At 37.9% G+C, this 25,408-nt stretch overlaps 1 long non-coding RNA gene across 2 annotated transcripts in view; it reads right to left on the bottom strand.

Annotated features, from left to right (window-relative positions):
• Positions 1-1,470: 1,470 nt before the first annotated feature.
• LOC146505699 (uncharacterized) overlaps positions 1,471-25,408 on the bottom strand; it is a 97,228-nt gene continuing 73,290 nt past the window's right edge. For both annotated transcript variants that reach the window (XR_014877553.1, XR_014877552.1), the window contains one exon: positions 1,471-21,385. This is a non-coding gene — a long non-coding RNA (uncharacterized LOC146505699). The remainder of the gene's footprint in view (positions 21,386-25,408) is intronic.

The raw sequence follows: 25,408 nt of genomic DNA, 5'->3' as shown, positions 1-25,408 counted from the left end.
AGGTATGATTTTACCCTCAAAATGTAGCCATCGCTGTCCTCTTTCATCCAATGTGTTTATTATAGTAATAGGTGTTATGGTTCTTTCATAAATGTCACCGATGCACAGCCTCCTCCCTCCAACTCTTCCATAGACTCTAATGTTAAAATGGCTAAGAAAGTTCTTTTGAAAATCAGAAGTACAGGCTGTCTTTACACTGTCACCATGTCCATATAATAAACTCCACAGCCATGAAAACTGAGAATTATGTAGACTAGACATTGCTGGTGCTTACGGTGAAAGAATTTTGTCGATACAACGTGTACTTTTCATTTGGGAAGAATTTGTTTGGGGCTGACTTTTCTGTTCATTTTAAGCATCAAAAGTGAGGTGCATGTCTGTATGCCTGTGTATGGAGCCATTGGGTGAAGTCACTACAGCAACTAGGCTCACACCTGCCTGCCTAACGAGCTCTGTCTCACTCTGCCAAGATTCATCTTAAACACTTCTCTTTGAACGACTTCTGTGTCCACAGTGTTTGCTCTACAGCCATCATTTTACCCTCAAAACGTAGCCATCATTCTTCTCTTTCCAACACCGTGTCTTTGAAAGCTCAGAGATGTAAACTTTTTAAACTGTGTGGATCCAAGTGGAGGGATCACATTTAAGTCATTCAGTGATTCAAAGAATATGAACTTTTAATATTCATTCAGATGTTTTCTGACTCTAAATTTTTTTTCTCATTACTTAGGTTTTTCTAATTTACATTTAAAACATTTTCAGCTATTTTCCAACTACTTCTGTGTGGATGTCAGCTTTTAGCAGTTCAGCACTTTTGTTTTCAGGCGAAAATTTCTGTATTTTTCATCTCATTCAACATTTTTAACTTAAAATTCAGCAATTAATTTATTTCAGTGCATACATTCAGATTCAAGCATTCACACTGCAGTTTCTTCAGAAAATGCACTTTCTAGTTAATATTACAGTTTTTCACCCAAGCATAAAGGACTAGTATTGGTTTAGTTATGGCTCATTTATGAATCTGGGGTTCTGGAAAGTAAAGCGCCTGCTAACTAATGTGTCAATTCTGTAATTCAATATTGTTTAGACTTAAGAAAATTACACAAATACTGGATATATTGTATGTTTATACATTTTTAGGAAGTATCCACTAATATCCACACGTCTGTAAAGACAGTAGGTTCCAGGTTGAGGGTACATGAAGTTTTCTCATTAATTATATTATGAATGTTTATACCACACATCTCAATAATTTCTTTATTTTAGGGTATTATTAGTCTTTATTTACCTTTAATTACACAATGTCAGTATGACAGATATCATGCTTTTTAGCTTTTTTTTTTACACAGCACCTTGTTTTCCTCTACAAGTAACTCAGCAAACATTAAAGGAAATCCACTAGACACTCTTGACTAAGCTTTAAGCTTCATGTTAGATTATGACTCACCCCCCAACACACCCCCACCCCACTTGCTCTCAAACCACCTCCACCAAAATAATCAGGATAATTTCTATTCATTATTACACCTCCATTTATCTGCGAGACGAGACGTGGGGAGGACGGGGTATAACTCTGAGGAATAACAATACCATTAAAAAGCCTGTGCGGCAAATATCAATCATTGTTGCCGTTAATGTCCCTCCAGCCTATTCAGATGGCCTCTCTCTTTTCCTAATGTCCACCCATCTGTGTGTGTGTGTGTGTGTGCATAAGTGTGTAAGTGAACAAGTGTGTGCGTGTTATATTCAAAGCCCTTTAATCAACAATCGCTGCATCTGGGCCAGATAATGAATGGCATTGTTTATAACCTCACTCCTGTATCTGGTGATAAATGCATACACGCCTAATGCTATCATTTGAATAAGAAATGAGATTGTGCTTTATTTCAATATCGAGGAGAGATTGCGTTAATATAAATTTCTTGGTAAAGTTGTGATGATGGTGTTGATCATGATGTTCCATTGTCAACCAGCCAAAGGATTAAGCTATGGCAATAAAACTGCAAAGATCCAAAATGAAGATATGAAGCAATTGCTTTTGATTTATGGCCTGTGACAACAGGATAGATAAACAGGAAGGGTTAGAAGCAGAGAAAAAAATCCACTGAAGTGAAAAATAGCCAGACATTTACAAAAAAACGAACATGTAAAATGCTCTATGAGCATTACTCAAAGTGGAAAAACAGGATTCTGTAAATCCACTAAAAAAAAGCTTCCATCACATGGGCACTAATGTTTGTGCAAAAGTTTTTGTTGTGTTTATTTTTTCACTCTGACACATAGCAAAATTTCTGCGTAACTTTGGATACACTGTGCATTTCACACTTGTAAAGTGGTCGAAGGAAAGCAAACCTACCTCAAACGTCGTCAAAATTACATACGAGGTGTTATGACAATAACGGTTTGGATGAAATATCACACGTGCTGATGGGTAAATGGACGGCGAAAGTTCAGCATCACTCAATCCAAACTCATTTAAATCACCACAAAAGTCACGCTGCAAAGAGTTTGACAAAATCATATAATATACTGTATCATTTATTAAAATTACAAACATGAATAGAGATTAAATTAGGTGCAGACAGGAGTTATATACTGTAACTGAATCAGAAACAGTACAATGTTCACACACAAAAAAAAATCAATTTGAAAAAGTGACACAAATTCACAAAATGTGTTCATTTTCATAAATGTTTGCATGATAAAATTAAAAAATAAAAGAATACTGTATTATAGCAAAAATACTGTGCAGATGTTTTTCTGGCACTATTTCCTCAGTGACATTATCCCACTGGAATAGCAGTGGCGTAGTGTTACAACCCCGCGTGCTGCCACAGTGGAATACAGATAGAGAACAGCTCAGCGTTTGCTACCGGGGGATTTTAGCTGTCCAAATCTTTGACAGTTTCTTAGCAGCTCTCGGCCCTAAACTGTGAAAGATTCCAAAGACAGATAGAACCCCCGCCCCACGCCCTCCACCAACCTCCACACCCCCACCATATCAGCCAGTATCATTGATAAAGACAGCCTTTCAGGGATGACACTGATAGCTGCTCCAAAACCATTCGAAAAGTGATTTGCCTGCCATTTTAGCTGCTGCTGCCCTCTTTATGATGCACACGTGTCCAGGAAGACAACGAGTCTGCTTTTACAGAAGGAATTAGGAAGGACCTTAAAAGGTTGCAAATAGGTAGTCACATTTTCAACAATTTCTATACATGACATATTGCATGCAATTAACCTTTATATTATTAAGCTTTGAATTTGTTGTAGTGGCTCAATTTAAAAGTAATTTCATTTTCAAGAAAATACACTTATTATAGCGTCATGTTGATTTAAGATGCACGTGAGCATCTCAAGAATTACTGCATTTGCCTGTTCAGTCCTGGTTGCAGAAATTCTTCACAAAGCATATGATATGTTGTTAGCCAATCGGGGTGCAGTGTTGTGAGGACTTACAATGTGCCTTTGCAAAAAAACTGAAACCGTTTTTTTATACAAAGAAAATAAGACCTTGTGTAAAATACAATTTAAAACATATTTAATACCTCAGTTTTTCACCAAAGCGAGGTTTAAACATTCAATCAGCTGTTAATTTGAAAAAGGCACTTTTAGGAGCAAAATTTAAAATATATTTTTTTCAAAAACTATAAAAAAAATGTTTGATGATAATTAAATTACTGCATTCAAAGGCCAACTCTGGCAATCAGATATGTAGACGCTGTCCTTATTTCTCTGCTCCTGCATCCCTTCACCCCTCCTCAGGCCTTCATCCCCATCTTCAGTCCAAATGAATGACGCCAGCTGGGGTCGGCCGGCTGATGCTGGGCCCTGTTAGGTGGCACTGACAGCTGAATTATCCCACAGGCCACGGTGGCTGATTATCAGCGGAGAAGTCATCAGGGCATCCCAGCCTCGCCTCCAACCCCCATTCCCCCCACATCCTCTTCCCCACACCCCTGTCACCCCTTGTCAAGAGAGCAACGCTTTCTCCAAGCTCACTGTCCAGGTCCTCTTGACAGGTAATCTCAACAATAACAATTACCACCATTGCTGGTGTCATAAACAAGTGGCCAACCCCAAGCCAGGCAATAACAAAGGCTTTATAATTCACCATGCAAGGCCTTATAAATACATGTCAACAGGTAAGTAGAGAAGATGAGTATTGGTGCTCTCAGGCACTGAAGTAAAACTGTGTATTTGAGTATGCTGGTTGAGAGGAGCGTTGCTGGTAAAAACTGAGGATACAAACTGAAATCAAAGCTGCAGACAGATGTAAATATAATCACACGAGGAAAAGGGATTTTAGATTTTGAATATATTTTATTAGGTGCAAGTCAGATTTATTTATTTACTTACACGTTTAAATGTAGCCAGAAGTGCAGTGAAGCAGTTTTGTCTGATTTTCCTATCGATGAAGCCATTTTATCTGAGAATAGCATTGACTTTATTATTGATTTAGCAATAGAGGCAATATTTCACTGTAAATCTCAGATTATCAGAGCGAAAAGAAGAAAATCTAATTCATCAAATAAAATATCTTCTCATCTTACATATTGACAACCAAGCAAACAAATCCCAAACAGAGGCATTATAATTTATTTTTAATGAGCTCAATTTGATTTAAGAAATAAGTGATGCTGTGTTTTGATAATTTAAAAAGTATACTTCTATCAAAAAAGTATATTTCCAGCTTTATTTAATACAGTTGCAAATTCTCTTTAAAATTTTTATTAATGTTTTTTTAAGATATCCTTTTTCCCTCTATGCATGCTCTCTTGTTTTCCACACACATATATATATATTGCATCAGATTATTCTACCCAAGCGATTCGAGCCTTACCATTTGAAGTTTGGGCCAGCTTGCTTCCTTTCCTCAGCAAAGCAAACAAGGCGCTGTGGCCCGGAGCGCTAAAATAATTTGAGACTCCCTGATGAGGAGAGCTGAGCAGCAATTAACACGTGTCAAAGTCGACATCATCAGGTGCCACTCTCATTTTCTTCCCAAGACTCAATGGATTTTTCCCCACTTCTCATCCCGTTTCCTCTTGTTTATTCATCCCCGAAGGCGACGGTGGAAAAAGAGGTTTCCATTTCTGATGCGGCTGGACTCTGGCGCTTTTTACGATCACTAGTTAACGCCGTCGAGATCGTCGCGCTGATGTCTCGCTTCGTCCTTTATTCGTTTTTCTTTCCTTCCTTCCTTTTTTTTTTCAAGCGGCAATCAGATCAGACAGGCCAGTAATTCCTGCAGGAGCGATACTCCGAGCAAAGAAACAGAGGAGAGGAGAGCAGAGACTGCACCGTAACGTTAATGCTGATGTGAATTCTGCATAGTTCTTTTTAAATCAACACTTAAATGTTCATTTAGTTTGGTAACAAGAAAATTAGATAATTTTATATAGCGCTAAATGACGCTTTAAACGGAGTGATTTTTTTAAATTTATTTTTCCGTTAACATAATAATAATAATAATAAAATGAATGCACAATTGTAAATAAAATCTATGATAAAAGGAAATAACGTTACTGAAAAGTCTCCCCAGAAAACAGATCTGATCATTAGATAAACAGAAATATCAGAAATTATTTGATTGCATTCCAAAATATTAATTTATTTAATAAAGGCTACTACAAAATGCATGGCTTATTTATTAATTCAATCATAATTTCAGGATAAATTAAAAGTTTGGCACTAAAATATATAATAAAAACAAAATGCATGTGAATCAGTAACTGAAACATACTTGATAACACTGAAATAAATATAAATTGCATTTAGCAACATTATTTCCATTAACAAGCATCTTCCCTTAATTAATAACAAATACACTTTATTCCTGAATGAAAACAGGTCATTTCATTTAAATACTGCCCAATTACATACACCATTATTAACTCGGGGTGTGGTGAGTTTAAATTTCTAAATGAAGTATCAAAACAAATTAATATCAAATTTTCTATTATTAAAGACAACTTTGAGCACAATTAGAGGACACACATTGCATCTCTCTGGAGCACAATTTCATTTTTAACTGTCATTATTTATGACAGTTAAAATTCTGGAAAGTCTGGATGTAAACCACAGATGTGTTTAATCTCCAGCTAATTCAACCCACAATGTCAATGGGCTTGCAAAGATGAAGAAAAGGAAAAAATGAGAAATCCAGAAACTAAAATACATCAACAGCAGCATCATGTGGCAACACAACCTCATTTCTAAGGGTTTAAGTTAACCAGTTTTTCTGTGCCCTTGTGGATGCGGATTGAAGAAAAGGAAAGAAGAAAAGGAGGAGGAGGCGTTTTTGTTGCTATTCTTCTGACCTGAGCTGCTCATCTTCCTCAGAGCTCAGCGGGAGCTCGGCCAGCACTTGCCTTGCCTACCCAGGGTCCTTTTGGTGTGTGCATATCATTAGCATACATTTCTTCCTGGCTGACGAGGCCTCGCTCTCATTAAAGCTTCATCTCACAAATTCCCTCCCAGAATCCTGCTGGTCCTTGCCGCCATGAATCCGTACCTGTGGTGGTGGTGGCTGCTGATGATGGCATGCTGTTGTCCAAAATCAACCAGATGAGGGTGAGAAGATTGGGAGGGAAGGGGAGGGGGGTGGGGGAAAAAAGACGGGATGTATTGGGAGAAAGGGCAACAGTGTCTGTGGAGTGAAAACAAAAGAGAAAGCAAAGGAGAGGAAGAAAAAACTGAAGTCAAGTGAGAGAGCGGATAAATGAGTCCTCTGTGTGCACTAATGCTCTCTCACCCCCTCTCTCTCTCTGTCTCTCTCTCTTCCCCTCTCTCTCTGTGTTTCTCTCTCTCTTTCTGACTCTTGCACCAGGCTCCATTTTGTGTTAAGCAGCTCCCTCTCTCATGACAGATCTCTGGTAGGGTCATGGGCCAAAGTTGAGGATAGGGTCAGTTGTAACACAGCTTGTAAGGGAACTCTGCAAACTCTTCATCTCTCCCCCCCTCACAAATATCTCTTCTATCACTCTGTCCCCCTCGGGCCAAAAAGTGCTTTGCAAGCTCCAGGTTGATGAACTACCGCATCTTTAAAGTAAAAACGATAAGCATATGGTGAAGAAAGCCCATGAAAAGATGAGCATTTAGAATTTGTTCCGTTTTTTCAAAAGACTAAACAACAGGAAGGAGCTGGAGGAGCGGGGTATATCACTGCAGGTGAGATCCAAGATGTCCAGTTTGACTAATAGAGAAGTTGCTTATTAGATGCCAAAAAACTGCACTCTGGTTTATAACTCCACGAGGACAGATTTTACAACTGTAGGAAATTATAGCAGTGACAATTTTTTAAATGAGCGTGAGGTAAGCAGAAATTCAGTGCACACATTAAATAGGAATCTTGCAGGAATGTGTGCTACTCGAGATTAATTTCCTCACCAGACAACTATGTATCCCCCCCCCCCCCCCCCCCCCCCCCCGCAGGACACCTGGGCTTTGACACCAAAAATGCATCAATAGAGTGGTCACACAAGTTTAAACATTTGTTGTTTCAGTACTTTTTTCCTTTCCTATCCATGTAACTCCAACCACATTTATGAGGGTGCAACTTCAGAATGTATACAGATTTCTAGCAAACTTTTTCTCAAGTATTATATATGTTAAAAATGTAGAGCATGGATTAATTTACCTTTGCTTAAAAATGGTTATTGGTAGCCATGCTCACGATCAAGTAACGAAGACATTGCACATCACTAGTGCAACAGTGTGGTTCACTGATGTGCTTTCCTTTCCTTGTTTTTAAAAACTAAACATTCGGTCATACGCCGTAAAAGCTTGCATCCACTCATGAAACAGACGAGTGGAGGGAAGATGTGATGAAGAGGAAACCATGGCACACCAAAGGAATTTATAGACATTCTGCATGTATGCGGAGCCCATACATGCAAGGACTCGCACTCACACGCAAAATGAACCACACATATAACACAAATACACGGACAAACCGCATCAGTCAAACCTCCATACCGCTAAACACTAGTGGAGAGCGGAAAACAGAGAAAGAGCGCGAGAGAGGGAAAAAATGATGAAGTCGGACTTGAACATCAAACAATAAACAGTCCATTAAGTCTGTGGGTGAAAGGGTTGGGGGAGCAGGGGGTGGGAAGGCAGATATTGGGGAGGTGGGGGGAGAGGAATGATGGGAGTTTATTTAAAGCATGGTGACCCCATGGCCGAAGGCTGCCTCGGTACAGGGATGAATAAAACTTTAATGGCTCATAAAACACAGCGACCCCTTCTCTGAGCCCAGCTTCACATCGTTTATTCCTCCTGGAACAACCAATCAGAATCTGTGAATCTCCAAACACAAAAAAGGGCGAGAGAGGAAAACAAGAGTAGAGTTAAATAAATAGTTCTGAAACTTCAGTTTAAATTCTCCGAGCGAGAGTCATGACTAATTAAGACAAATGTCACTTGTCCTGTACATTTACCGAAGAGAACAAAACACATTTTGAGACTGCAAATCGGGATACAGGGTGGGTTGCCAAAAAGAGTCAAAGAGCGTAATGTTAGACTTGGTGCTTGGACAGTAAATTAAAGACTGTGTTGTGGCTAAACAAATAAGGTACGAGGCTTAAATTAGTGAACTTCAGAGGTGTTGGACTGCCATGCTTTTGAACAGCTAGAACAGAGCCAGGCTAGTTGATTCGGTGTACTTTAAGTCTTCATTACTTTGTGATTGTTATATGGAGCTGGAGCTGCATAACTAAACCATATGCAGGAGATTGACAGCATTCTTCTAATATTACTCTGAGGGAGAATGCGAAAAGACAGCACTTTCCAAAAAAAACATGGACTCAGATGAGAGGCACAGGAAAGGTAGTTGAGAAAGAAGCAGAAAGAGCAAATTTATAGGTAAAAGAAAGACATTTATCAACAGAATGCTCTGACAATGCAGAAATGAAATGTAAAAAAGAGAGAAATTGAAGGCATTTACTTTGTCAAGCTCATGCAAATCACACAAACGCATGGCCACAACCTTTTTATCACCACACTGCAAAGGTACAAACTATCAGCAGCAGTTTAATCCAACCCATGTGAACTCCACTTATTGCCAAGGACCATTTGCCTCTTTGGAAATGGGCCCGTGACAATCTGAAGCTGAAGTGTCAATCCACGCCACCCACACCCCTGGGCTTTGGGTTCTGTAAACATGCAGCTGTCACCTTATTTAACGCTCTGCAATTTCTTACCCTCCACTTCACTCAATCTGCACTAGTCTGACTCCAGGAGTCATTCTGTTGATGTGTTGAAGTGCGGTAATTTGCATTTCTTAGTTGCCACTTTTCCCAGGATCACTCCTATTTGTTACTTTAATTAGCAACAGCCATTTCACCGAATTTTTTGTCTAACTTGACCACTAAATACATTCACTTTACATGCACGTCAAAGCATATAGAATTATTAACATTTGATTTTAGTCAGAATGCAACAAAAAGTTAACTACACTTTAAAATAAATAATCTGTGCTGCAGACACGGGATCCAAAAAGTGCAGGCATGCCCCTATGTGACCATATTGGATGAAAACACATAATGTGTGTCTGTATATATTTGTGTGCACTACGGTCTGTGACCCTCCAAAGCCCTTTCCTCCCCTACTTGTTCAGCCCAGCGGGTGTCATTTTCAGGTCATGAGACTGTAAATATACATAGTTAGACCCCACAGCCATAAATCAGAGTGAACAGCCTGAACTCCTACACGGACAGATAACATGAGCCAGACGTGATCTGCCTGCTTTAATAAATAATAATAGCACATATTCACATCTTACAGTAAGATAGGAGTAAAGAGTATATCAATTAAACTGACTACTATCACACCCACACACATCATCACACAGTGTAATATAATGTACAATAGTACTATTTTAACTGCAACTATTCACCATCTTTAAAACCAAATATTACTATATATTACCATACAGTAAATGCTACAAACTATACCATTTATATAGTGATTAAGCAAACTTTTATATATTTAATTAACTACAATTTGCTTGTTTTTATAAAAATATATATTTTTATAAATTAATTGGACTTAAATAAACTGGATTCTAGATACACATTTAAGTCCACAAAACAGATAAAGAACGAAAATCTGGAACTGTTAATATCACTGTAATCCCAAGGACTGCATCCATATAAGTGTTTTTGACACATATGGATATACACTCCTACGCTGGATGTGTCCGAATGGATGGAGTTTTAGTTACTTACATGGTCACTATTTTCAACCAGATTTCAACAACAACAAGAATTTGGTGGAGTGATGATCTGGAATATTGTAAAGTGATAAGATGACAGATTTTTAAGGATACTTGCAGGTGAAAAAGTGACCACTGAGTAGCCATTTTGTCCCTTGGTAAAGAAGTTTTCTTTTCTTTTCTCATGCAGGACAATACACCAACCCATGGACTGCTTTGTAGACATCAGAACAAAACCATAAAATAAATATTCCTAAATTCAAAATTGGAAAATCTATGAAGGTAGAGGTTTTACTGGTGCCAATGCTTATACATCACCTGCACTACTGTGCTACAGAGTCTATTAATTAAAATGATATTGTGTCTTCTATTTATAACACGATTACTGGCATTGTTGCTTGTGTTTTGAACTTGTCAAGGCTCCAACAATGAATTAAAATAATTTCCAGACTAAGCTGCTTGACCTACAGTGCATCACTATAGATCATGCAGCATAGCAGTCACACATGCCAAAACTCATTAGCACAGTGGAGGAGGAAATAAGTTGAATCTTTCTATAAAGTTACTTTTCATGCAGAAAGACAGCTCTGTGACTGAACTTGCTCATTTTAATTACTGCTTTGTTTATAATTATCATTACCCATAGGCTAATGCATATTGACTTATGCTATGGCAATGTATGTTGAGAGTCTCCAAAAGGTGATTCTGTTCATCTGGACGTAGCGTTTTGTGGAAGAAACGTTTCGTCACTCATCCAAGTGACTTCTTCAGTCTCAGCTGACTGCAAGTTTCACTGATCAAAGACCACTGATCAATGGCCATGAGTACCATTCACAGAGAGTTGGGGTATGCCTGCAATCACAGCATTGTAAGATGGCGAAAGATGTACCCTTAGGCCCCCTCCTCGATTCAGAGATGGTCTTTCCCTTTTCACGTAAATGGTCTCCTTGACTTTACGCTCAAATCAGCGTTCCTCCCTGTCCAGGATGTGTACATCCTCATCCTTCAAAGAGTGTCCACTGGCCTGTAGGTGTAAATAGACTGCAGAGTCCTGGCCTGACGAGGTAGCTCTTCTGTGTTGTGCCAATCCCCTTAGCCAGAGGTTGTTTGGTTTCCCCAATGTATTAATCCTGGCAATCCTCCTGGCACTTAACAGCGTACACTATGTTACTCTGTTTGTGTCGGGGGACCCGATCCTTGGGGTGGACCAATTTTTGGCGCAGTGTGTTTTGGGGTTTAAAAGCCACAGAAACACGGTGTTTAGAAAAAATGCGTCTCAACTGCTCCGACACATATGGGATCACAGGTTTTTGCTTGGGCAGAGGTTATCCTTCTCTCCTGGATCGGCTGGAGCTTTCTTTAGGTGCCTTTCCAGCTTTGACAAAAGTCCAGCTGGAAAAACCACATTTACTCAGGGCCTTCTTGATGTGCTGTTCTTCTGCCTCCCTGGCCGCTGTGTCAGTGGGGATGGTGTTGGCTCTGTGTTGTAGCGTCCTAATGACACCCAGTTTGTGCTCCAGTGGATGATGAGAGTCAAAACTTAAATACTGATCCGTATGTGTAGGTTTACGGTACACGTCAGCTTTTAGATGTCCCCCATTACTGATGAAAATCTCACAGTCTAAGAAGGCTAACCTGCCACTTTTCATATCCTCCCTGGTGAATTTGATGTGTCGGTCCACCGAATTAATGTGATCCGTGAATTGTGGTACATCCTGAGATTTGATTTTCACCGACGTTGTACGAGACCATGGTTTCATCTGCCTCCATAATGACATCTCTCACCTTCTCAACAAAATCCAGGGTGTTGTGGATGTGGTGTTCAGAGCTGCCCACCAGCGGGTTGAGGATCGAAGCCAGAAACTTGGAGATGTTACAGGTGACAGAGTTGATCATGCAGACAATCGGTCTTAAACGTGCACCCTGTTTATGTATTTTCGGTAAACCATACAGACTTGGTGTAGACTCCCCTGGGTATAGCCTGTGGTACATCTTTCACCATCTTACAATGCTGTGATTGCAGCCATTCCATGGACAGTGGTTGATGATCAATGGTCATGAGAATTTGCATAATTAAGATTAAAGAACTGACCTCCCAGCCCATTGTTCCTTCAGCAGGCTGGTTTCAGTCATTATGCAAATGTACTGTTTATAAGATTGGGGAAACTTGCAGTCAGCTGAGACTGAAGAAGTCACTTGAATGAGTGATGAAACGTTTCTCCCACAAAACGCTACATCCAGATGAACAGAATCAACTTTTGGAGATTTCCTTTCCTGGATGATTGAGAATGCATCAAGACGTATGTTGAGAGTATTTTGAAGTCGTTAGAATAAAGTAAAACTGCCTTTACTGGTGCCAAGATAGACTGCCTGTATATTGGACCTGGAGTCAATATATTTTCCTGGTCATTAAAGGGGGGTCAAATAAATTGAGAGGATATTCACCCCAAAAGATACGAAACACACTCGGTGTCTACAATGACATTAATACGCGCGGTAGCCACAGTAACTGAATACTGATGATCGTGTGTATGCAAAGTCGTAAAGCAAAAGTTACTTGCCAAAGCTTGTCATTAATGCCAGGTGTCAAGTGAGATAACTGTTAAGTTTTAAACAGAGCTTTAAAATTGCACTTCTTTCAGTCTACCAAATTTCAGAGAGGTTTTATGACCAAGAAGGTATTCAAGCTCCGCTTCGAGGCAACTGGCCTCTTAAAACATACTTCTTGTAAAAAAACTGAGCCAACACCTTTTCCTCTCTCAAAGGCTAGAAACATTAAGACGGTAGGCATTCTTTGTCATAATTATCGACAATAAAAGTTTACTGAATAAACTCTAAAACCTGTTTGGTGGTTTTCATTGTAATTAAGAGCAGAACATTCACAATGTGCAAAACAATATGAAGCTACTGAGGTTTCTTCTCTGCACAGGAAGCATGAAAAACAGCGAATGCTTTATAAAAAAAAAGAAACAAATACTTTAAAGATATATTTCCCCATAAATACAACTACCGTTGTTCACTGTGATCTACTATTACTGAGTAAATTTGGAAAAGACTTGGGTTTTAAATTCCTAGTTAATCTGAAGGTACAAAGTTGAATGTAGCTGGTTTTAGCAGAGCAGAACTTTTGATCCCTCAATGAAACCAGCCAGCAATATATGCAACTACAGAAAAATAACATGTGTTCTCCCACTTCGTTTTAAACCAATAAATAAAAGTTAAGTAAATCTAAGGATCTAGCATAGCTGATATTATCTGCTATTACAGTTAAATTAGTGTCAACTCCTATCCAGAAAATCATCGACTCAGTCATCCAGACGTTAATGAGAACGAGTGAGTTCTACTTGACCTCATCAGGATCAGTCACTACATGGAGTTCCCATTACTATATTAAACAAAATAAAATCATTCATTATGTCATCTATAATGGTGATGCTGTAGGTCAAAGGTGTAAAAGTAGAGTATGAAATGAACGCATTTTTTGTTCAACACCCTGGCAACAGTTAGGACAAAATATGTCAAAAATCTAAACTTTACATCATCGCATGATATCAGGGGGCAGTTAACTTGAACTGTGCTACATTTACATCATTCTGTCTGTGATCTCTGAGGCGGTAAATGTTTGTCCAGGCATTAACACATCATCAAAGTGTCTGAAATCCTAGGGGGTTTGAATCCTCCGGATCTCTGGAGGGTCCGTGGACACAAAGTCTACAATTATCTCTCTGTTATGTCAAGTATGCTTGAGCCAAAAATTGCTTGCCTTGGATTGTTCAGAGCTATCGGGTTCCCATGTGAAAACACAAGAACATGACATCACTGAGTCACTTAGCTAGCTATAGCTACCTCACACACACACAACTCACACGCACACACTAATCCCTAGTCTTAAGCATTTGACCTACAAAGACCATTTGGCTGACTGTTTCTCCACTGACTTCCATTATTGAACAAAGCAAGGGAAGTATGGTAAAGGGAATACCCTTGTCACCATATTGGTGTTATGGCAATCTGAACATGTCTTTAAACTATTTTGGAGGTTTTTAAGAGGAAAACATTTGATATACATTAAAGAAACCAGAGGTAAGCTTTCTTTTCTCTGAGCGAATTTCATAAAAAATAAAAAAAAACAATATAATACGCAACATGCCAAAATCTATTAGATCAAAAAGACATTTCATGTATGGAAAGTCTGTATATACTCTATAAAATCCCTCAATTAACTTGTGGTAAACTCTATAAAAGAGGGTAGATAACTGCTGATTTTAGCTGGAATGTGACATTTGCATACTCATAGTTTAAAAAAAACTTGCCAGCTGAGACAAAGAGAAAGCAGCTGTTAAAAGCATCTTTTAAGAAAAGTAAAGTAAGTAGTAAGTAGTAAAATACTCACAGTAACAGATTAGATTAAGAAAGTTAAAGTTTTATTCTTCGGTACGTGAATACATGTTTATTACTTTGAAAATTTATTTTTGTATTGTCCCAACAAAGACAAACTTTGTACAACTATAACATTTCTGTTGGCATCACTAAAACTGGGCTTATTAAACCAGCTTTTTTGTCAACTATTAACTGAATTTAAATAGAAAGAATTCAAATACTCAAATAATGCTCCATATAACAATTTTAAGCTTTATCCTGCCTTAATTATCCTAAATCTCAAAAGAATTTAATTTTCAATCAAAACCAAAGCTACACAGAGCAGCTACACATTAAATATCAAAAAGCTATACAGCAAGTGAACTGAAAGTAACAGCGTATAACCCCCTCAGCCCCGGACAAAGGACATTATAGTTTTTTAACATTTCTTTCACTCTGCCGACCCCATAAATAAATAAATATTTAAAAAATGTATCGATAATTTAATAAAATAACAATGGCTTTGTGATAATCACTAAGCAGGAGTTCAGTATTCTTTCGCCTATTGGTTAAAAGTACCAGGTACATTTATAGGTTTCCACACTACTGATGCAATTAGCAAAACATCTTTTCATAAAGTGAGGACAGGTGAGAACAGGAGAGGAGGCAGAATGAGGCAGGAAGTTCAAGTTAAGTCATTCTATCAGGAACAAACCTGACAGTAAGTGTAAAAGATTAATGATTGCTGTGTTATTTGAAATGAGCTGACAATACTTAATTAAATGAATAATTAGTGTTCATTTGTTGAAACAGTTAAGTGCTGTTTTGCTCGTGTACTCTTTTTCTTTGCAACAGATTTGTACCATGGTAATAACTGAAAAATAATTGCTAATAATAATAAGTATAAAAATAATAAAATTTGATGCACAATGTGTGATGCAGCAGCAAGATAATATGGACCCTGGACACTTGTTAACATGATCGTAATAAATGCTGCATTTATATATATATTTTTTTAATCTCCATCAGGACCACAGTGTTAAATTTCTAGGACTGCAATATATTTAAAATAATACTGACATGACCTTGTGTAAAAATAAAGAGGAAGCTAAACCAATGTTGTATCAAACCATAATTCAAATTTTTACAGAGGTCATTATTCATCCCCTCTCCATCTTAACACTGACACTTTCCCTACTCTTTAACTGCCACCATCAACCACAGTGTAATAACATGCACATTCATAAAAAGCACACAGTGTAATAAATTACTAAGCACATGCAAATATCCCATCAAACAATGCAGCAGGGAACTTTACACCACTATCACTGAAAATGTGTCTTGTCACTGCTGGAGAAGCAGAGATACTACAGAGAATATACAAACCATCACTTGTTTCCGACTAAGCTTGCTCTAAATCTCACGGTCTGCCCGGTGGATAGAAATCAGCATGAACTGCCTTAAAAAACAAAAACAAAATAGCAGCCCAGATTTTTTTTTTTGACAAACAACTTTAACTTTATGACAGACCTATATGACCTTACTTTTTACAATGTTTTTTGAACTTATAAAGACTGAAAAGCTTTAAAACTTCTGTTTATTTCAGTCATGATCTAAAGCTAAAAGAGCTAAAAGATTAAACTCAGAAATCAGTACTATCTTGTTATTATTGATGTTATTTTTACAGAGAAATATTCTACTAAAAAGACTTCTCGACCCAATGCAACAGACTCAAATGGGCAAAAAGTAGATTTTTGAAATAAAATTCTTTTTGCCATACCGTGTAAGTTCATTTCTATGTTATTACTTTAAGACGTGCACTGAGGCAAACTTTAAACGATTAGGACTAATTGAATGTTGGCTGTTTTCCATCACAGTGCAGATACTGCTGTAGGCTGAAAGTTAGCTCTTTCTCACTTTATGGTTCAGCAACTTGAAACTCTGAATGTGATCTTTGACAAACCCTCTCTCTCTCTCTCATACACACACACACACTCCTTGTTTTCGTATTGGCTTTGATAAAAGGCCCGGGAGGTGGAGAAGGGAATAGCGGAGTGTGTCGGCTGCTGGTGTAGGCTTACTGTGCTAGGAGATGCACTGGGCCATTACACATGACCCCTGACCCCAGCAGGCACCTTGAGGTGAAATGACACGGGCCTGCTCTTACTCAGCTGGAACAAGAGAGAGGAGTAAGACACAGGGTGAAGATATATGCAAGGTTAGTGTGTATATATGCACATGTTACGGCGCGTTCATACTGATGTGTGAGTACCATTCATGAATCCCTCCCTTTACCAATGCAGGACACCACCAGCTCGTTCCCAGACGCACAGAGAGCGGCTGGCCTGTTATGGGGCTACGTGATGGGTTGGGGGTTGCTAAATGTAGATTTTAATTACAAACACCTCTTTCCAGTTACCAGTCAGTGAACCTGAAGAGAATTTTCCTGAATTAAAAAACACATGTATATGTATTTTTTCCAAAAATGCAACTGTAACATAGTTTCTGTATTTGAGGACAGTGATTTGCAGTGAAGTGCACATTTTTTGATGATATTCTCAGTCATAGGAATTTTAATTCAGTCAAAATTAAAATATTTATTGAATTTGGTATTTGAGGGTATTTTCTGTACCCCTTTGGATAGCTCGCTAAATTCACACATTTAATATACTGTTGAAATATTTTCGGAAGCTACAAAAGAGTCGATTTTCAGATGTGTCAAGCATTGGCTTTTGCTGTTAGCCTCTTACGATTTACAAAAACTTGGAAGAAAAGTATTACATTTCCAGCTTCAAAGCTATAGAAGGATAAATGCATCCAGTCAAAAATAAATAAATAAATACATAAATGAAGGAATAAAAACAGACTTCCACTGACACAAATTTTTTCATCGACTGAATAAAAAAGAAACTCTTCTGTTAATATTGTCAGGAACATCACCTTTCCATCAACAGACTCTGATGTCCCTGCGTGTTGTCAGATATGCCTGACATTTTTATATTTTCATAGCTTTGTGCCATTATTAAGAATTAAAAACAAAACAAAAACAAATAACAGATGATTTCAGAATGCACCAATGACAGATATATTTCACAGACAGAGAGCACAGACGCAGACATAAGTATAAACTCAGATATAGCACTTGATATTAGGGATTCTTAATTGGTAAGAAGTCCCTTCATCCTTTGCGTCCCCATTGCAGTCACCCATAGTTGTGACAAGTCTGTCTGCATTAACATGGCCCTCCTCCTAACTGTCCACTCAACTGCTCAACAAACGATCACTCAAGCATGGACATCTTACTAATGATGGATTAATGTGCATGTGTGCTTGTGTTTGAGTGCACGCCAATCAAGGTAAATGACCTAATAGCTAACACCAACAGTCTGCCAAGTACAGTAAAAAAAATACGGCCATGTGCAAATATTCTCAGTTGATTATCCTTTTCTGAACAAAGAACAACAGGATCAAAAAGACTGTCTATTATGTTACATATTCATTTAAGTGAATATGTTTTTTTGTTTTTTACATATTATCAAACAGTTGCCTCTATTTAGGTATGCATCCATTATTGCATGTACAACTCAATGATCATGTGGTGACTGAATTGAAATGTATTATACATGGAATTGTGTTTGGGCCTAATGTCTGTATTAGTTGATTCAATTAATTGTATATGTCAAACTTTAAAACATGCATTCAGAGACATTTTAGTGAATTTCTTTGAATCTTTCCTGCTGCGCTCCAAATGAAGAATCAAAATGAAAACAATATTTGATTAGTAAATACTACTGATTGCTGCAATAACCTGGAGAAATCAGATCTCTACACCAAAGATATCATAAACTTATCATCTTGATTACCTCAATAGCCACATCTATTCTCTTTTAAAGGCATCAGAGTGTCCAGATGACAGAAAGAAAACACAGTAAATGAGGAAAAATGAGCTTCTTAATCACCAATAATTTGCATTTACTGAATCCAAAATTTTTACAATAACATATTAATCAGCGCTATTGGCTGAAAAAGAAAAAAATTAATAACTTCCCTGCATATTTATGATAACAGAAAGCTCACAAATGTTCATTATGCACTTATGAGCATGCAACACACACACACACACTATAACTGCACAGACATTTATAAATCTACACACTCATCATATCAGTGATGAAAGTTCCGCATAGGAGACAAGTTACAAAATAGGTGCTGACATTTATATGTAAATACAAACCAGGGCAAGCCTGTGCCTGCAAGCACCCACATGATCCTTTGTTCATCTGCAGTCAGATACACCCTTTGAAAAACAAAGAGGCTGAGGGGAAAGAGAAAAGGGGGCAGTGCCAAAGTACCCTTTTGCCAAGAGAAGGTGGAGGGGGTCGCAGTAGGCGGTGGTCAGAAGACAGTGAAGAAGGTGAAAGGTCAGCAGTACAAGAGCGTGTTTGTGTGTACGCCGTTCTAACTATTGTTCATTGTGTGTGTATATGTGTGTGCGTTTTATTTCCTAGGGCTTACATTACTCACTAAGTGAACCCATTTGTGCTTAGTTAACCAATAAAATCACTAATAATCAAAAGCAAATTAAATAGTTATTCCCCAACTTAAAGTTTTACTGAGGCAAACACTTAAGGAAATCTGAGGGGAAATGGCGAGAGGATTGCAGATTACAGACTAAATGCAACATACAATAGCCTTTCTGTCTAAGTCAATCAGTGTAAAGGTAGGTTTAAGTGAGTAGGAATTTTCTCACATGGTGTAAATGGCCACGTTACCACATGATTATGAAAGTCATTTGGAGCGGCTCTAAACAACTCGGAACAATTTAGAAAATACTCAAGGACACATGAGGTAATCATTGGAGGGTGCCAACTGGCTTCAACATGACAGTTGCGATTAAAAAGATTTCCACACAACACACTTATGCACTCAGAAAATATACACTTCCTGCACATGTACATATATGAATTCATGCAAATAAACACACATGTGCATATGACACATATGTATATACACACATCTTCGAACTTCTCACACATCACACATCTGATTTGGCTGCCCTGTGGCTGCACACACACACACACACACACACACACACGCACGCACACACACACACACGCACGCACACACACACACACACGCAGACTTCTATCACACACCAACAGAGCCATTATAACCAGCATAAACAAGAATGACAAGTTGAGATTAATGAAGGGCCTGGCAGTGACAGGCCAATTTAACTGTCAACCGTGATGGCTGTTGAACTTCACCAGTGTATTTATACAAGGGTACCTTAGTGCCTTAAAATGTTACTAATTGATCATGACCAATAAGTAATTAGAAAAGCTGATATTGTGTCCTTCTTCCACACGTGTCAAAGGCACACACTGAGGAGGCGCGACTAAGAATAATGAATAGAAATGGATAGATTTTAAGATGAAGTGTATTGGTAGCCATCTTATTCCTTTTAAAATGTAGCTTCTGTTCAGTGTTTGTTTCTGTTTCAGTGGAAGTACACTGTGTTATAGCCTCTGGCTGTGCTTGTCCTGTTAGACCTCTGTGCAATTGAATTTTAACAGGACGTATCGTTATCAGTACCACTGACCACAATATTTACTACAGTAATTAGAATACCATGTTGCTATTCAAGGAAATGTGCTTCGGTGGTTTGAACCACATCTATCTCATAGATTCCAATCTGTGCGTGTAAATAGGGAGTCTTCCTCACACACTTATGTTAGTCATGGAGTTCCACAGGGTTCTGTGCTGGGACCAATAGTTTTTACAGTATACATGCTTCCCTTGGGTAATACTAGTTGAAAAACTGTATATATTTTCATCAGTATCCAAAAAACATCCTGCTGCATTTGTCCATTGAGCCAGACGATACAAATCATCTAGTTAAACTACAGGCATGTCTAAAGACTTAAAGGCCTGGATGACCTCTAACTTCCAATTTCTAAATTCAGACGAAAGCTGTACTTGGTCCTAGAAATCTCACCAATATAGTGTCTAACAAAATATTTACTTTAGATGGCAATACCTTGGATCCAGCCAACACTGCAAGGCATATTGGTGTCAATTATGATCGGTCCTGCAGAACCAACCGATATGTATGACTACACACAATATCATTAAAAAAAAAGACTGGTGCTTTGGAACAAAACTAAATGAAAAGGTTTTAATTGTTATCTGTAAAATGTGCCTGTAAAATTTAAATGGGATGAATGAGCCACTTCCAGTATAAGTGTTTGTTTGTACATATATACAAACACAAGGGCTTAGAATCATGAAACTAATTTTTTCATCAGCAACAGTGGTGGCCTTGTGGATGCAATATAATTTGAAATGCCGCAGATTCTATTTTCAGAAGCCTGAGAGCCTAAAAATAAAGCATGAACCTTAAGGACACTGTCAAAAGAAGAAAAGAGTAAAATGCTGATTGAGTATTTCTTACATATTACAGACTCATAATAAAGTTAAAAAGTTAATTCTTAGGTAACAGTTTTGTACACAGGAAATAAAGTAGGTAATCTACAAAACAATGACCTTTTTTAACTACATAATATTAAAACATCTCTGGTTTCACTTTATCTGCTTTTCTTGATATATTTATCTTCACTTGAGAAAAAAAAACTCCCTTATCTATCCTCTTACCTCTCACTGACACTCTTTGCCAGCACTGGTCCAGTCCCAGCCCAGTTCCCTGCAGAATTTATTGGGTTATTCTAACCACTGAGAGAGCTGACAGTGGCCTTGGCTTCCTGGCTTGACTTCACATCCTCCATTGGCAGCTCAAGGCCTGGCTCACTGAAAAGGAATGTGTGAGAGAAATATAATGTAAATATATGGGGTCTAACAGTGACACCACTCTCAGAGGAGACCCTGGTGTTATAAAGAGAATAAAAAGAATATATCTTGGCAGCTGGAGAGAAAGCTGATGATTTTAGACACCTGTTACATTTGTATGATGGATTTTACACATAATTTGTGCCAGATATAAATATTTGAAACAAATTCAATCTACTCCTGCCATTCATTAACACATACTGTCAAGTCATATCAGGTCAAGACATCAATTGATCACACAATTTTACATGCAGTTAAATGTTAAGTATGCTAGAAATCTGCACATATATGCATGTTTTTATAAAATAGTTTTTAAGCCAGTCTCAGCATGCAAAAAAGAACACACATTTCAAAATTAGCAACTTTTTTCCAGGTTCCTACTTCAGCGCATTTCCGGAAATAACTGGAATACATAGCAAACAACAAGCTCTTCAGCCTGAATTATTATTTTTGCATGTTTTCTTTGAACACTTAATGACATTCAGGAAAATTGTTTACAGCTTAATCTGCTAAAAGTGATAAAAGGAACCCTGTATAAGTTTACACAAGTAAATACCACACGGCATGGGTCTGTATTTCCACAATGACAATATAAAAGTATAAAGTATAAAAGTGTGAAAATGCTGTATTGGTCAGTTGTGGAGGTTGCTGTTATTTTGGACATGCACTAAATTGGAGGAGACCCTGGTGAATGCCCAGAACTCAAGAGAGGCAAGGGAAAGAAAGGTCTAGGCATCTCTGTCAACGACCAGCCTCCATAACCCAAGACAGGATAAGTGGTAGAAAAATTAAGAATGAGTGGATGCACAAAGAAATACAATCAAGCAAATGTAAATTAAAGGAAAAGAATAACAAATAGGCAATACGGTGATATATTATTGACAAGAAAATACTTTAGATTTTTGGGTTAGATCTTAAATATGTTAAGAGCTGAGCCAAAAAGTGAAATGTGCTTGGGAAGTTTCCTTTTTTGGCCATTCTCTTGCATGTTTGAGGAGGCAGAAAAAAACCACAAAGGATGTAAGATAATGATTCCCTAAAAAGGCACAAAGTAAAATACAAGCCTTTTGTAATCTGGAACAGTACAAGTTAACTTCTCTGCAAAACAGTTTAAAAAGTACAGTGATGATTTTGTGCTTATCTGTTAATAAATGCATTCAGACTTGTGCTAGGATATGTTCAAATGTCATCAGATGAATGGAAAGGAGTGCATTTCTAAAACAGGCAAGAGTGAAAAAACAAAAGTTTTCTACTACACTACACAAACACTCAAGTAGACCCCAAAAAACACACTTAAGTTGTGATGTCACCTCTGGATGCTATCAGAGCAGATTAATTAAAGTGTCAACAAATTTCTTTCTAAACAGCTGATACGCATCACCTAAATATATCACTCGGTAAAAAAATCTTTGCCAATAGGTGCCGTCTCAGTTGGCATCTACAGCTATCCCAGCAGCAAATGCACAACACTTACTTTGGCATTCACTGCTAAAAATATGTGCCTGCCTATTTTCCCAAGTTGTCTTGTGGACCGCTGTTAGTGTAAAGGCTAATGACATCTAGCAGGTTGGGTGTGTTCGCCTCTAGACATCAGTGTGTGTGTGGAGGGGTAAAAGGTGTTCACCCTTTATTTGCTGAGTGGATACGAACCTCTGCAGACACCTAGGCTGAGAAGGGAGGGTGCGACCTCACCCCTGACATAGGAGTTGGCACCTGTCACACACATTGACACTCACACATGCAGTACAAACACACAAAGACATGCATGTGTAAATGTACAAAGGCAACATTCAAAACACACACACAAACAGACACACACGTAACACATCCTCTCAAACACTGTCTGCCACCTCCAGCTCTCCTGTTGGCAGCAGGCTGGTGAGCACAGTGGGCACTGCCAGATAAGAGGATATAGACAGGCTACGTTTCAAGGTAAGGTGTGTAACAACAGAGGAAATCAGGGAGCTGATTAAAGTCTCATAAGGTAAATAAAACATTAGGACATCCATTATGAGATACCACTGTAATTAGTGCATGTCTGTACAGGAATGCACAGTAAAAAATAGCTGCAAAGGATTACTGTAAAGAGAAGTGCACAATGAGGAAGGTCTGAGTTCAGTCACAGAGAGGGATCCAAAATAGCAAAAATGTGAAAAAAAAAAAAGAAAAATTAACTATCATCTATCAAACCTTTGTAAGTTGCAGTCATCCAAAGTAAACACTGTGGAGAATCTAGAATTTTACAAATCATTCATCAGGGTCAGAGAAGTTAGTACGGGTCCAAGGTTTGCACAATTTAATTTGGCTTTAGCGGTAAAAAGAGCAAATCTAGACAGCGAAGACTTGCCCAGAATTACACATTTAATGATTTCTTGCGCTGTGGACACATCTTAATGCATTTAATAATATGTTTCACAATTTTGCTCATTGCTGTTAGTGCTTCCTTTTCCGTTCAGTTGTATCATCAGTCTCATTTAGCTGAGGAAAAGTAGCACAGACTGAGACGTGAAAAGTGAAAAAGATAGATGAGCCAAAACTCAATTCAGTCTCTGTAGCTCTCTCTTGATGGTCCAAAATAAGCACTTGACCAAAGCTAACATCATAGACTAGGGCGATATTTATGGTGCAGATAAAATATTTATATAGTGACTCATAAAGTCTAGTTCTGGAAAACAGCTGCATGGGTATTAGACACTGTAAAATTTTGGCAATTAAAATACTGCTGTTGCAGGATATGCTATTATAGATGGTATGCTGTAACTATTTTTTAAAAAAGGGCTTAACTCAACATCTAAACTATACTGTCTATTATTATTATACTATTTTTGTACATTTGTATCTGTATGTTTTTAGCATGAACAGTGTAAATAATAATTACCAACAATTTTTCCCAACACATCATTTTTGTTTGTTTAAGTAAGTGATTTGATGTCACCTGAGCAGACAAGAGAGAATAAGCAATACTGTGCACTGGAGGCAGTGGATAAATCACATTACAAAGACTATATGAGGACATGTTACACCTAAGATTATTGGGTTGGATTAATGTTGGGGGACAATTATCAAACAGATTTAAAAAAAGAAAGTTCATTCACAGATGTAAATGCCAAACTCCCTTAAATCCTTTCCCATCCTGGACTGAAACTGAAAGAGCACTAAAAGCACTGACAAAAAGAAGGTGAGAACTAAGAAAGATATCTTTTCTTCCCTAGTTCTCTAATACTGAACAGCATCCCTGCTTTAAAATTTGATCTTTAGTGAATAATGGATCGTGGCACTATCAAATACAGAGAGGTAGATCAACCTTGGTATCCCAGACTAAACATTGGCCTAGATGCAGGAGTCAGTTATGTCTATTCTGGTCTATTGTTTCATGATTTTGAATGAGGAGCTAATTAGAGATAAATAAAACATGGCAAGCTATCTGTGGCTGTAGAGCTCGTGTTTGGTGTCGAATGGTAGATCAAAGACACAGTAAGGTCCAGATTGAAGTAAATAATGGATTAAACTTTAAAAGCATTGCTTCTAGTGGTCATAGATATCCTGCTACATGTCTAGCCTTTGTTAATGCTTGTTAGCATGTCAAAGTTACATGTACCCTGTTCAGACTGTTTAAAAAAAAGTTTGCTGACACTGACTTGATCATGATTATAGTAAGGCCCATTACTTCCAGTTAGGTGAAACTGAATGCAATGCAATTATGTGACACTTTGTTTGTGCACTACTAAATCCAAAAACCAAAGTAAACAAAGATACAAAAAGAAATATCTTGATTAGGGTGTGCAAAAAACTCATTGGCATGATATTGGTGCCATATGACAGCTCTGGGAGTGACTGATATGCCATCTGAGCCAGGCCTCATCATCCAACAGCAATGACCTCAGTAGTGCTATAATGGCTAAATGGAAGAAAATCACTGCAGGCAGATTCTAACAGTGGGAGCCATTAACGTTTGGCCATGTAGCCTATTTAAAGTTAGACACT

Source organism: Neolamprologus multifasciatus, chromosome 13 (assembly GCF_963576455.1).
Source record: "Neolamprologus multifasciatus chromosome 13, fNeoMul1.2, whole genome shotgun sequence".
Taxonomy (NCBI): domain Eukaryota; kingdom Metazoa; phylum Chordata; class Actinopteri; order Cichliformes; family Cichlidae; genus Neolamprologus; species Neolamprologus multifasciatus.
Note: the sequence above shows the minus strand (reverse complement) of the source record. Positions and strands in the feature narration are given on the sequence as shown.